Genomic DNA, 11,234 nt, shown 5'->3' with positions numbered 1-11,234 from the left:
AAACCCCATTCCTGCTTGCATGGGGTTTTCAGAACTCCACCCAGATAACTCCACAAAATCACATGAAATGGGAGATCTGGAGAATGAGGAACCATGAGAGCACTGAGGTCTGAAGGATGGGGGTGGGGGGACAGTGAAGAAGAGGTCCTCAAAAAAGTAAATGAGAAGCTATCATTGGACCCAAGATTCCACTCCCAGGTGTGTCTACTCAAGAGAGCTGAACCCACACTTTGGCACAAAAATGTGTGCGCGAGTGTTTACAGCAGAATTATTCGTACTAGTAAAAAGGCTAAAAAAAAAACAGCCCTGGCCGGTTGGCTCAGCGGTAGAGCGTCGGCCTACCGTGTGGAGGACCCGGGTTCGATTCCCAGCCAGGGCACACAGGAGAAGTGCCCATTTGCTTCTCCACCCCTCCACCGCGCTTTCCCTCTCTGTCTCTCTCTTCCCCTCCCGCAGCCAAGGCTCCATTAGAGCAAAGATGGCCCGGGCACTGGGGATGGCTCTGTGGCCTCTGCCCCAGGCGCTAGAGTGGCTCTGGTCGCAACATGGCGACGCCCAGGATGGGCAGAGCATCGGCCCCTGGTGGGCAGAGCGTCGCCCCTGGTGGGCGTGCCGGGTAGATCTCGGTTGGGCGCATGCGGGACTCTGTCTGACTGTCTCTCCCTGTTTCCAGCTTCAGAAAAATGAAAAGAAAAAAAAAAAGGCTAAAAAAAAAAATTCCCTTTCACTGGTGAATGAATGGAGAATATGTGGTCCATCCACACAGTGAATGTTAGCCATGAAAAGGAGCGAAGCACTGACACAGACCACAACAAGAGAGACCCTGGAAACATCATGCTGAGAGAAGAAAGCCAGACACAAAGGCCCCACAGTGTATGATGCTTCTTCTATGAACTGTCCAGAACAGGCCATCGGTAGATAAAGAAAGCAGATTGTTAGCTGCTGGGGCTGAGGGGAGGGGAGGTGGGAAGTGCCAGCTAAGGGGTACGGGTTTTCTTCCGGGGTGATGTAAATGTTCTGGAACTATACTATGGTGACGGTTGCAATAACTCTGTGAATGCATGAAGTCCCACTAGATTGTTCACTTTAAGTGGTTAAGTTTATGTTATATGATCTTTATCTCAATAAAAAAGAAAAAGTAGATTTAGTACGGGGCGGGGAGCTTCCACAATGACCCGTGAGAAGCAGCATGGCTCCACATGGAACCAAGAGAAGGCCAGGCAGGCTGGGACACAAAAGGGCCCCTTCCCTGCTCTGGAGTCCCTCCCCTGCCAGTCCCCACCCAAAATCTCCCCGGGAAGCCACGTCCAAGCCTGTGTCCCAGGCCTCCCTCAGCGGTCGAGCTCCTCCTGGTGTCGTATTAATAAGATAGATGACAACTGTGCAGCCATTTGTTGGGGGCTCTCCTTTAAACACTGGCTCACTTGACCTGCCTGAATTCTCTCTGCCATCCCGGGAGAGAGGTGCAATTATTGACCCCACTTTACAGATGAGGAGAGTGAGGAGAGGGACATTGGAAATCCAGGTCTATCAGACTCCACCACCTCATAACATGGAAGAAAATTCTAAAACGCTTGATTCTGTGTCAGTCATTTACACTCAGGAAGCAAGTTCAGCTGGAAACTAGCTCCCTGCAGACTGGAACTGGTCTGAGTTTATTTCATAGTACTACAGTCCCTGGAGGGGTAGCTGGTCAGGGCTGCAAGGGAATTGGTCGAGGATGGCAGGGTTCGAGGAGGACTGGGAGAGAAGGTGATTATGACCAGTGCTTAAACAGACAAGCCGCCCAGGCGCTCAGCCTATCTGAGGGGCCACAGCTCAGCAGAAGATGGGGTCCATGCTTGTGGTTCATCACATGCTTCTGAGCTCAGGACAGTATGAGGAAGAGATGCTTTGAGACTGCTGGTGGCGAAGCCAGCTGGATGCCTGCCTGAGTCCACCTGCGTTCTACCACCTGGCCTCTGGGTAATGCTAAATGAGTATATCAATTATCTGTTGTTGCATAACAAATATGCCCAAACTCAGAAGCTTAAAACAACAAACATGTATTATGCCATGAATTTTACAGGTCAGGAATCTGGCTGGACGCTGCCTGAGTGGTTCTGGCTCACGTGGTTGTAGTCAGGGCTGTCATGTGGGGCTTCAAATGAGTTGTGGTTGTTGGCAGGCCTCGGGTCCTCCTGGCTGTTGGAGGGAGGCCTTCATTCTTTGCTACGTTTCATCATAGGGCAGTTCCCAGCACGGGACCTGGCTGCTCACTTTCTGAGCAGTGAAATAGAGAGAGAGAGAGAGAGAGAGAGAGAGAGAGAGAGGCTAAGTCATAAGTCAGTCTTCCTATAACCTAATCTCAGAAGTGACATGGCACCGCTCCTGCCATATTCTCTTTATTAGAGGTGACTGTATGAGTCCAGCCCATGCTCAAGGCCAGAATTAAGTTCACCTCTCAAGGTGTGGAATATTCAAGAACTTGTGGGCATATCTTTAAGACCACCACAACAGGTAACCTCACTAGAGGTATGTGTGGTTTAACCAGGGCCCTGAGCCCAGATGTGATGCTCTGTTGATGAAGTAGAAGGAACTGAAGTCTATGCTCATTTCCTGGCCTACTTCCTGGCTGGGTAGTCTAGCACTCTTCATCTAAAATACAGTGACTATAAGCAGAAATTAGAAACAACCAGGGCCCTGACCAATTGGCTCAATAGTAGAGCATCAGCCTGGCATGTGGAAGTCCTGGGTTTGATTCCCACTCAGGGCACACAGGAGAAGCAACCATTTGCTTCTCTACCCATCCTTCCCTCTCTCTCTCTCTCTCTCTCTTTCCCTCCTGTAGCCATGGCTCAAATGGTTCAAGCAAAGTTGGCCCTGGGTGCTGAGGATGGCTCCATAGCCTCACCTCAGGCACTAAAATAGCTCAGTTGCCAAGCAACAGAGCAGAGGCCCAGACGGGCAGAGCATCTTCTGGTAGGGTGCTTGCCAGGTAGATCCTGGTCAGGCGCATGCAGGGGTCAGTCTCTGCCTCCCTGCCTCTCACGTAATTAAAAAAAAAGAAACAAAGAAACAACCAGAAGCTTATTGGGATGCAATTTAGGTAAGCAAATTGGACTTTAGTTAGTAGAATAATGTATACTATACTACATTTAAAAATAAACAAGAGCTGCATTTAATCAACATGGATAAATCTAAAATGTTACATTAGGTTAAAATTGAGGTGCTAAAGGACTTGAACAGTGTGATAATCTTATGTAAATTCTGTGACACAGAGTTTATGGCATTGGGGATTCTGGATGTCTGCATACAGTGGGAAAGAGGCATGGGACTACTGTGCAGTAACTTTGGTAGGAATTCACCTCTGGGCAGGGTAGGAAGGAAAGGACGGGGTGGAGCTTCAACTTTCTCTAACTTTGACCTCATTAAGAAACACTCCAAAGCAAATATGGAAGAGATTAATATTTGTTCAATCTGGGTGGTGGTACATGGGTGTCTGGTACATGTTGAACTATTCATAATTTAGAATCTTAAGTGTCTTTTGACAACGGAACTGCTGTGAGGATGCTCTGGGGACAGGTGGGTTGAATGCACCCCACATGCTAATATGTTGGAGATTTGCAGGGGTTGTCACACTCCCTGCATGATGTATGTGCACGTGTATACATATAGCATGCCGCACACATCACAAGGGTCATGCTGGACACACAGTGATCAGTGTTTTAATCTGGAACCAGGAAGCAGTCATGTCAATGGGAAGTAGACTGCTTCCATTTTAGATGCTGGATGCTGGCAGCCTGTAAGCCTCACCGTGCTTTCTCTTTGCCCCGCATGCGGGCAGGATGATAAGAAAGCCCAGGTGCCCTTTACATTGCTGCAGGAGACTCAAACCACACAGCTCTCTGTTCAGCTCCTTTCTGGCCCTACTCCAACCACAATAATACCCCAAACCAGTCTCCCCTTTCTGCTTCCTCAAGTCATGTTGAAGAAATTTAGGAGGCTGCCCTACTCTCCCCAAAAAGCTTCATCATAAGAATAACAAACTGGTCCAACCCTCCTGGTGCTTGTGCAGCTCATCCAACTTTGCAAGGGGTTCCGCCCTGTTTCTCCAGCATGGTCATAGCACAGTGACACCTGGGAAACTCTCACCTCCTTACCCTGGAAGGTTGGGGCCAGCTGAGTCAGTAAGCTGTCTACATATTGCTATTTTTATCTCCTGGGATCCGACAGAGCTCAGCCCCCCACCCCAGTTCTCAATCAGTCTCCCCTACCCCATCCCATTGCTCTCCTGGGGACTGACCATCAAAGTCTTCATGGAGAGAAGGAGTCCAGCTTCCACTGACACAGACAGATGCCAGGGTGTGGGGCTCTTTGTCCTGCATTGGTTCATCATGGCTCACAGGCATGCCTGACAGGCATGTGGCTCTTGAAAGTGTGCCATGGAACACAGCAGCCCTAAAATTCTGGCAAGAAAAGAGGGGAGCACTGATCTTTTAAAGTCCCCAGAGCACCATCTGCGGAATTTCCCAGCTGGTGGGTGGGATGAAGGGGCCCAGACCACCTTATGCTTGATGGAACCTTAAATTCCATGAAAAACAGTAAATGTTGATAGCAATATGTGGTTGTGTACAAATATGTTGGCATTGCGTGTACTGAAAATGGGGTAGTTATAAAATGACCCTGAAGTTTACAACGAGGATGAACATTGAACCACGTGAAACTGCCCTTTCAGAAGGCAAAACTGGACTCAGAGCAGCAATTTCCTATGGTTCATGTGGAAAGCCAAACACTAAGTATTCTGTGCTCTCCCCCATTTTTCACCTGGATTAAAATTGTTGTGTTTGTCTGCATCCCCACTCCCCACTCCCCCACTCCCACCCAAGGAACACAGAGGAATCTGCAGCCTCTCTGGTGGAGTGGAAACCAGCATACACTGTGTCTCTGTTTCCCAAGGCAGGATTTGGCGGTGGAGAGAGAGCTGAGGGCATTGCACAGACGCTCCCGTCCAGACGGGGTCTCCCTCGGCCCGCCATGCACTCCGGGCCTATCCGCAGCCAGCAGGACAGGACGGAAACCTGAAGGCTGGGAGGCTGCAGGAAAGGCCCTCCATGCACAAGGCTGGACCCCCGCTGCCTGGCCTGGGTGCAAAGAGCCAGCCTCACTAATCCTCTCTGGGCGGAATAAAGTTACAGGAATTGGCACATAAACAGCCCATCTGGGCTGGTGGCTAATGGCAGGGATTCAGGCTCCTTGGGGAGGGCAGGCGCTCTGTGGACCCAGGCTGTGTGCCAGGAATGGCTTCTCCAGCCCCCACAGCTCCGCACCAGCCAGCCCTGAGCACTGGGGCTGTGATCTGTCTGGCCTCACTGAGCACCAGGCTTCCTGCAAGAAGGGGATGACAGAGAACCTGTGAGCGCGTGGGGACCCCCGCTACTCAGAGGGCAGTCCTGGATCAGCAGCATCAGCACCGCCTTAGAAACTCAGTCTCAGGCCCTGCCCGGCCCGCTCAAACAAGAATCAGAGCCATCTGAATCTGACCCATGTGAAAGATTGAGCAGCTGTAATAAGGAGGACCATCCTGCTGGCAGCAGCAGGTTTGCAAAATGCCCTTTGACCTGTCTGTTCTACATTTCGGAATTTATCCAAAGGAATCAATCAGAGATGCCCGTGTGGAAATGTCTGAACTGGCAATGCAATGCTTACCATGGACGTCCTCCCCCAGGCACAGTGGATGTCCCTGAGACATGTCCCTGGGAGGTGGCTCCCTGGTACAGAAATAACTCATGAAAGCCCCAGGTTATCCAGCCAGGACACGGTAGAGTTAAGAGTTGAAGATTCCGGCCCTGGCCGGTTGGCTCAGCGGTAGAGCGTCGGCCTAGCGTGCGGAGGACCCGGGTTCGATTCCCGGCCAGGGCACACAGGAGAAGCGCCCATTTGCTTCTCCACCCCTCCGCCGCGCTTTCCTCTCTCTGTCTCTCTCTTCCTCTCCCGCAGCCAAGGCTCCATTGGAGCAAAGATGGCCTGGGCGCTGGGGATGGCTCTGTGGCCTCTGCCCCAGGTGCTAGAGTGGCTCTGGTCGCAACATGGCGACGCCCAGGATGGGCAGAGCATCGCCCCCTGGTGGGCAGAGCTCGCCCCTGGTGGGCGTGCCGGGTGGATCCTGGTCGGGCGCATGCGGGAGTCTGTCTGACTGTCTCTCCCTGTTTCCAGCTTCAGAAAAATGAAAAAAAAAAAAAAAAAGAGTTGAAGATTCCAAGATGGTGACAGAGTAAGTGGACGTACCAACTGCCACCTCCCAGGAGCAAATTGGATTACAACTTAATTTAACAACAATCATCTTGAAAAACCAACTTTGGATGAAACAAAGAGGAGTCTATACCCAAGGATCACAGAAGAAGCCACACCGAGACTGGTAGGAAGGGCAGAGTTGTGGAAAGGGCTGCCCCACTCCTAGGAGCAAGCAGGGCAGAGGGTCCAGAGGAACTCTCACTGTGGGGAGGTTTGCCCTGAAAGGTGTGAGTCCAGAGGCAGATTAAGATAGGTTGAGGCCCCAGGCACAGAAGAAAATATTGGGCCCTGTTGGGCAGATAAAATATATTATGCTCACTTTGTTAAAGATGGCACTGACCACATAGAAGCCCGTCACCCAGGTGATAATATTATTTGCCCTTCTTGCTTCGGATGGGCGAGATTATATTAATGTGTGTGTTGGGGAAGGGCTTTCGCGCCAAAAGGTTTTAAAAGGAGAGATCACGTTGTTCCAGGGGAAGAGGGATTACGTTCTAGGAGGAGAGCAGAGAAAGGCCATGTAGAGGAGAGGAGAAGCAGCCAAGATGGCAGAATGCTGAAGGAGAAGTCAGTTTGTTCAGAGTTTGTTCAGAGAGAAGGAGATGGGGAACAGAGGTGAATAAGGCTGGTGAGCAAGAAACCTTTGATTCTAGGAAATTCAGATAAGACAATAGCTTTGTGAGCACTGAATGAGTGGGTTTTGGAGCCCAGTGTGTGTCTTTACTTGCCCACCGGGTGCAAGCTAGGATTAAAAGTAATGGGCCACCAGTTCTTGGCTCCGTTGTTTCATTACCATCTGTCTGAATCTAATGCGAACCTGCATGGGCCAGGCGGCTCTGATGGTGGCCGTGGCTACTGGCTTTATAGGCCCCTTAAAAAAAAGAGACAGGGAAAATAAAAATACATGTTAACCATATTTTTAAAAAAATATTATGTACTATTAATGTTAAAATTGCACATATGAAAAAAGTGTAAAGTTGGGGTTTTGCAAGGCCGTTCAGAAGTCAGGGCCCAGGGAGCATGCCCAGTGTGCCTGCCATTAAATCCGCCTCTGTGTGGGTCCTAAGCCCCAGGCCCAGTTCCCAGAGCCTAGAAGAGGCACCCACACAGCATTTAGAGGTGAAAAGAGCCAAGGTTTCTATCTGGAGACACAGGTTCTGTCTTAAAGGGTCAGCACAGAAAATTTCTTTCACAGCCACTTACCCTGGGCTCCAGCTGGGGAGCTCTGAGAGGACTGGAGTTGCGTGAGGAGAGTGTGAAGTTGGTGGCCCAAGGAGAGACACTGTGGGGGACAGGCACAGAAACCTCTGTGCTGAATCATTCTCCAATACTGCAATTGCCATCTTCCTTGGGTGGAACAGTCCCCTCTGAGTGGCATCAGCCTAGAGGAAAGCAACGGCCCCACCTTCAGGAGTCTCTCCTGCCCCACTCTATGAAGACTGAGCCATTCTGAGAAGTCAGCCAGGAAGCAGTGGCCTGTCAGTGACTCAGTTTTCTGGTGTTGAAGCCAGAGCTTCCCCCCACACACTTTCAAGTCTATGACTGGTGCTTCTCCTCATGGAAAATTCAGTAGAAACTGTCCTGACTATGGGAAAAATCACATCTCTGGGTCTCAGAGGCCACACCCACTGGACTCCTGGGGCCACACCCTGCTGAGGTATGTAAAAAGTTTGGGCAGACTGATACTTGGGGCCAAGCCACACCCACCATCCTTCTTAATCCCTGAATTGCCCCAGGCTCTAGACCAGGGGTCCCCAAACTTTTTACACAGGAGGCCAGTTCACTGTCCCTCAGACCATTGGAGGGCCGGACTATAAAAAAAACTATGAACAAATCCCTATGCACACTGCACATATCTTATTTTAAAGTAAAAAACAAAATGGGAACAAATACAATATTTAAAGAACAAGTAAATTTAAATCAACAAACTGACCAGTATTTCAATGGGAACTATGGGCCTGTTTTGGCTAATGAGATGGTCAATGTCTGGTTCCATATTTGTCACTTCTAGCCGTAACAAGTGATATGACACGCTTCTGGAGCTGTGTCACGTGCGTCCTGCGTCACCGGAAGTAGTACTGTACGTGAGCGACGCCGCGCTTTGCATCTGCATCCTATGCTCCTCTCACTGACCACCAGTGAAAGAGGTGCCCCTTCTGGAAGTGCAGCAGGGGCCGGCTAAATGGCCCCAGGGGGCCAAATGCAGCCCGCGGGTCATAGTTTGGGGACCTCTGCTTTAGACTCTTTCAGAGGTTTTTTTCAGTGGCTGAGCCCAACAAGCAGCCAGCCGACAGAGGCTGCAGGAGGCAGGGCTCAGGGAACCTTGGCCTTTTATGGACCTTCCCCCAGGCCCAGAGTGAGTAAAAGCCAGCCTAGGTGTGCAGCTTGGTATTATCATGTGCACCTGGGCCCAGCAGAGGCAGCCACAAACTCTGGATTGCTTGTAGCTCCGAGAAATTGGCTGAGGGCCAGTCACAGGCAGTGTCTCCCACTGGTCTGCGCCAAGTTCCTGCCAGAGAGGCCCATGGCTGGCACATCCAGCGGCCAGCTGCGGAAAGCATTGATTCAAGACCTAACAACCATTGCTAGAGTGGTTTGAAATGATTTGAAACCCCAACATCGCCAGCTCGAGTGCACGCTGTCGGCTTTGAGCACAGGTGCACCAACTTGAGTGTGGGGTCACTGGCTTGAGCACGGGATCATTCACATGATCCTATGGTCACTGGCTTGAGCCCAAAGGTCTCACTCACTGGCTTGAAGCCCAAGATTGCTGGCCTGAGCCCAAGGTCGCTGGCTTGAGTGGGGATGGGGGGATAGGGGGTGAGATGCATGGGTCACTGGCTTGGCTTGAGCCCCCGGTTGAGGCACATATGAGAAGCAATCAATGAACAACTAAAAGAAAGGCAACTACAAGTTGATACTTCTCATCTCTCTCCTCCCTCTCTCTCTTCTTTCTTCTCTTTCTCTCTCTCTCTCTCTCTCTCTATAAAAAAAAAAGGCCCACAGTATATAGGTACATTTATGAAAAGTGTTCAGAATAAGCTAATCCATAAAGATAGGAAGTAGAGTAGTACTTTGCAGGGGCTGGGGGAAGGGGAGAATAGGGAGTAACTGTTAATAAGTACAGGTTTCTTTTGGAAATGATGAACAGGTAAAAGTACATTATGGTGATAGTTCACAACTTTATGATTATACTAAAAAAATTGAATTATACACTTTAAATGCATGTATGATATCATGTGGTATGTTAATTATATCTCAAAAAAGCTGTTAAAAAAGATCTTTGCAAATACTAGAAAACCCAACTCAGAGTGACATAAGCAAAAAGGAAATTTGTTGTCTTCTGTACTTCAGTAAGTGGGTGAATTCAAACATAGGTCTGTGTTCAGGTAATACTTGACTCGGGCTAAACCAGGTCAGCAGTACTTAGGTAAAGACTACCCAACACATGGGCTGAGAATCAAGGATCAATCTGAATGTTCTTGCCTAAGTAAAGTTCAACGCTGAACAACCCTAGGTGCATTGCAAGCTTCCATAGGCGTAAGAGGTAGCCGCTAGAAAGGAGGAGAGGGAGGACTTCTAGGCTTTGGCTATACAGAAGGCAAGGTTGGGGGAACAGGGCTAGGATAGAGAAGGAGCTGTTCCCAGTCCCAGTTACTTTTGAGTCACTCCATAATCCTGAGCAAATACTTGACTACATTATTTTTTCAGTCACTCCAAAGCATATTTATTGAGCATCTACTATGTATAGACACTGAGTTGGGATAGAATGTGAACACAGCAGTTGCAGCCCCTGCCCTTAATCATCTAGCAGAGAATGCTGATGATGAAACAAACCTGGACCACACAGTGTGCTAAATACTATGAATCAGAAATCCAAGAGCTCTGGGAGCACAGGGCAGGAGCATCCATCTTGACCTTGGATGGAGGAGAGGGTCAGGTAGGCTTCTGGGGAAAAGGAGTTACTAAACTGAGACATGAAAGCAAGCAGTGGGTGAGGGGAAGAGAATATGTGAGGGCAGAGGACAGCCTAGGCAGGGTGGGGAATAGGAGCAGGAAGTAGGGAGAAGAGAGGGAAGAGGCGGGCGGGGTAGACAGGCACTGGTCACGGAGGCCTTGTCAACCATGTTAAGGAGGCTGGATGCTATCCTGAGGCCAGTGAGCTCTGATGAAACCCGTCACTGATAGGATAGGAGTGAATTCACCTGGCCTGGCCTGCACACCAGCTTGCCTACTCTGGCCAGGCCTCCAATCCACTACTGTGATTTCTGGATTCGTCTTCCCAACCTCTGAGCCTTTGTATGCTGGCTTTGACCCTTGGGTATACCCATCAACCTATAGCAGTTCAGCACTTGCCCATAGCCTTTGCCCAGGCTCCATGACTTTTATCTTCCTCTCTGATGAACCAGCAGATCCATGGGCCTCTCCCTGCCATCATTTGCTCACTAATCTTCCATGGGGATGGACAAATTGGATACACAGCAGATAAGGAAAAGGCATAAGGAAACCACTAGCTGCCTCACTCTAATGAGGTCTAATCACACTTATTAGCCCTGGGAGGCAGAGACGGAAGAAATGGAAAAAGAAAATGCAGCCAGAGGCGGTTTCCTGGATGTCTTTATGCATCCAACATACCACCTACCGAGCAGGAAGGGTGAGGGAGGCCTCTGTAATCCTCCCCACTCTTCTGCCTGTAGACTCTGTCCCCATGTACCATGTTTGTGATTATCAGCCCATGTCAAACAAGGTCAAAATGCAGATCAGAAGCAGCTTTAGCTGAGTGAACATCTTAACTGCACCTCTGGGCCCACTCTACTATTCATTTCTGTGACAAGCTTCAGTTCAACAAATGCTTAGGGAATGCTGACTGTTCATTCATTTCTTTTTTTTTTTTTTTTTTTTTTACAGGGACAGAGAGAAAGAGTCAGAGAGCGGGATAGACAGGGACAGACAGACAGGAA

The 11,234-nt window shown here is 49.6% G+C and overlaps 1 non-coding gene across 1 annotated transcript; it reads left to right on the top strand.

Moving 5' to 3' along the window:
• The first annotated feature begins 303 nt into the window (after positions 1-303).
• On the top strand, positions 304-379 carry TRNAG-ACC (transfer RNA glycine (anticodon ACC)). Its single transcript has one exon. It is a non-coding gene; the product is annotated as a tRNA-Gly (tRNA).
• The last annotated feature ends 10,855 nt before the right edge of the window (positions 380-11,234 follow it).

Source organism: Saccopteryx bilineata, chromosome 9 (genome assembly GCF_036850765.1).
Source record: "Saccopteryx bilineata isolate mSacBil1 chromosome 9, mSacBil1_pri_phased_curated, whole genome shotgun sequence".
Classification (NCBI taxonomy): domain Eukaryota; kingdom Metazoa; phylum Chordata; class Mammalia; order Chiroptera; family Emballonuridae; genus Saccopteryx; species Saccopteryx bilineata.
Note: the sequence above shows the minus strand (reverse complement) of the source record. Positions and strands in the feature narration are given on the sequence as shown.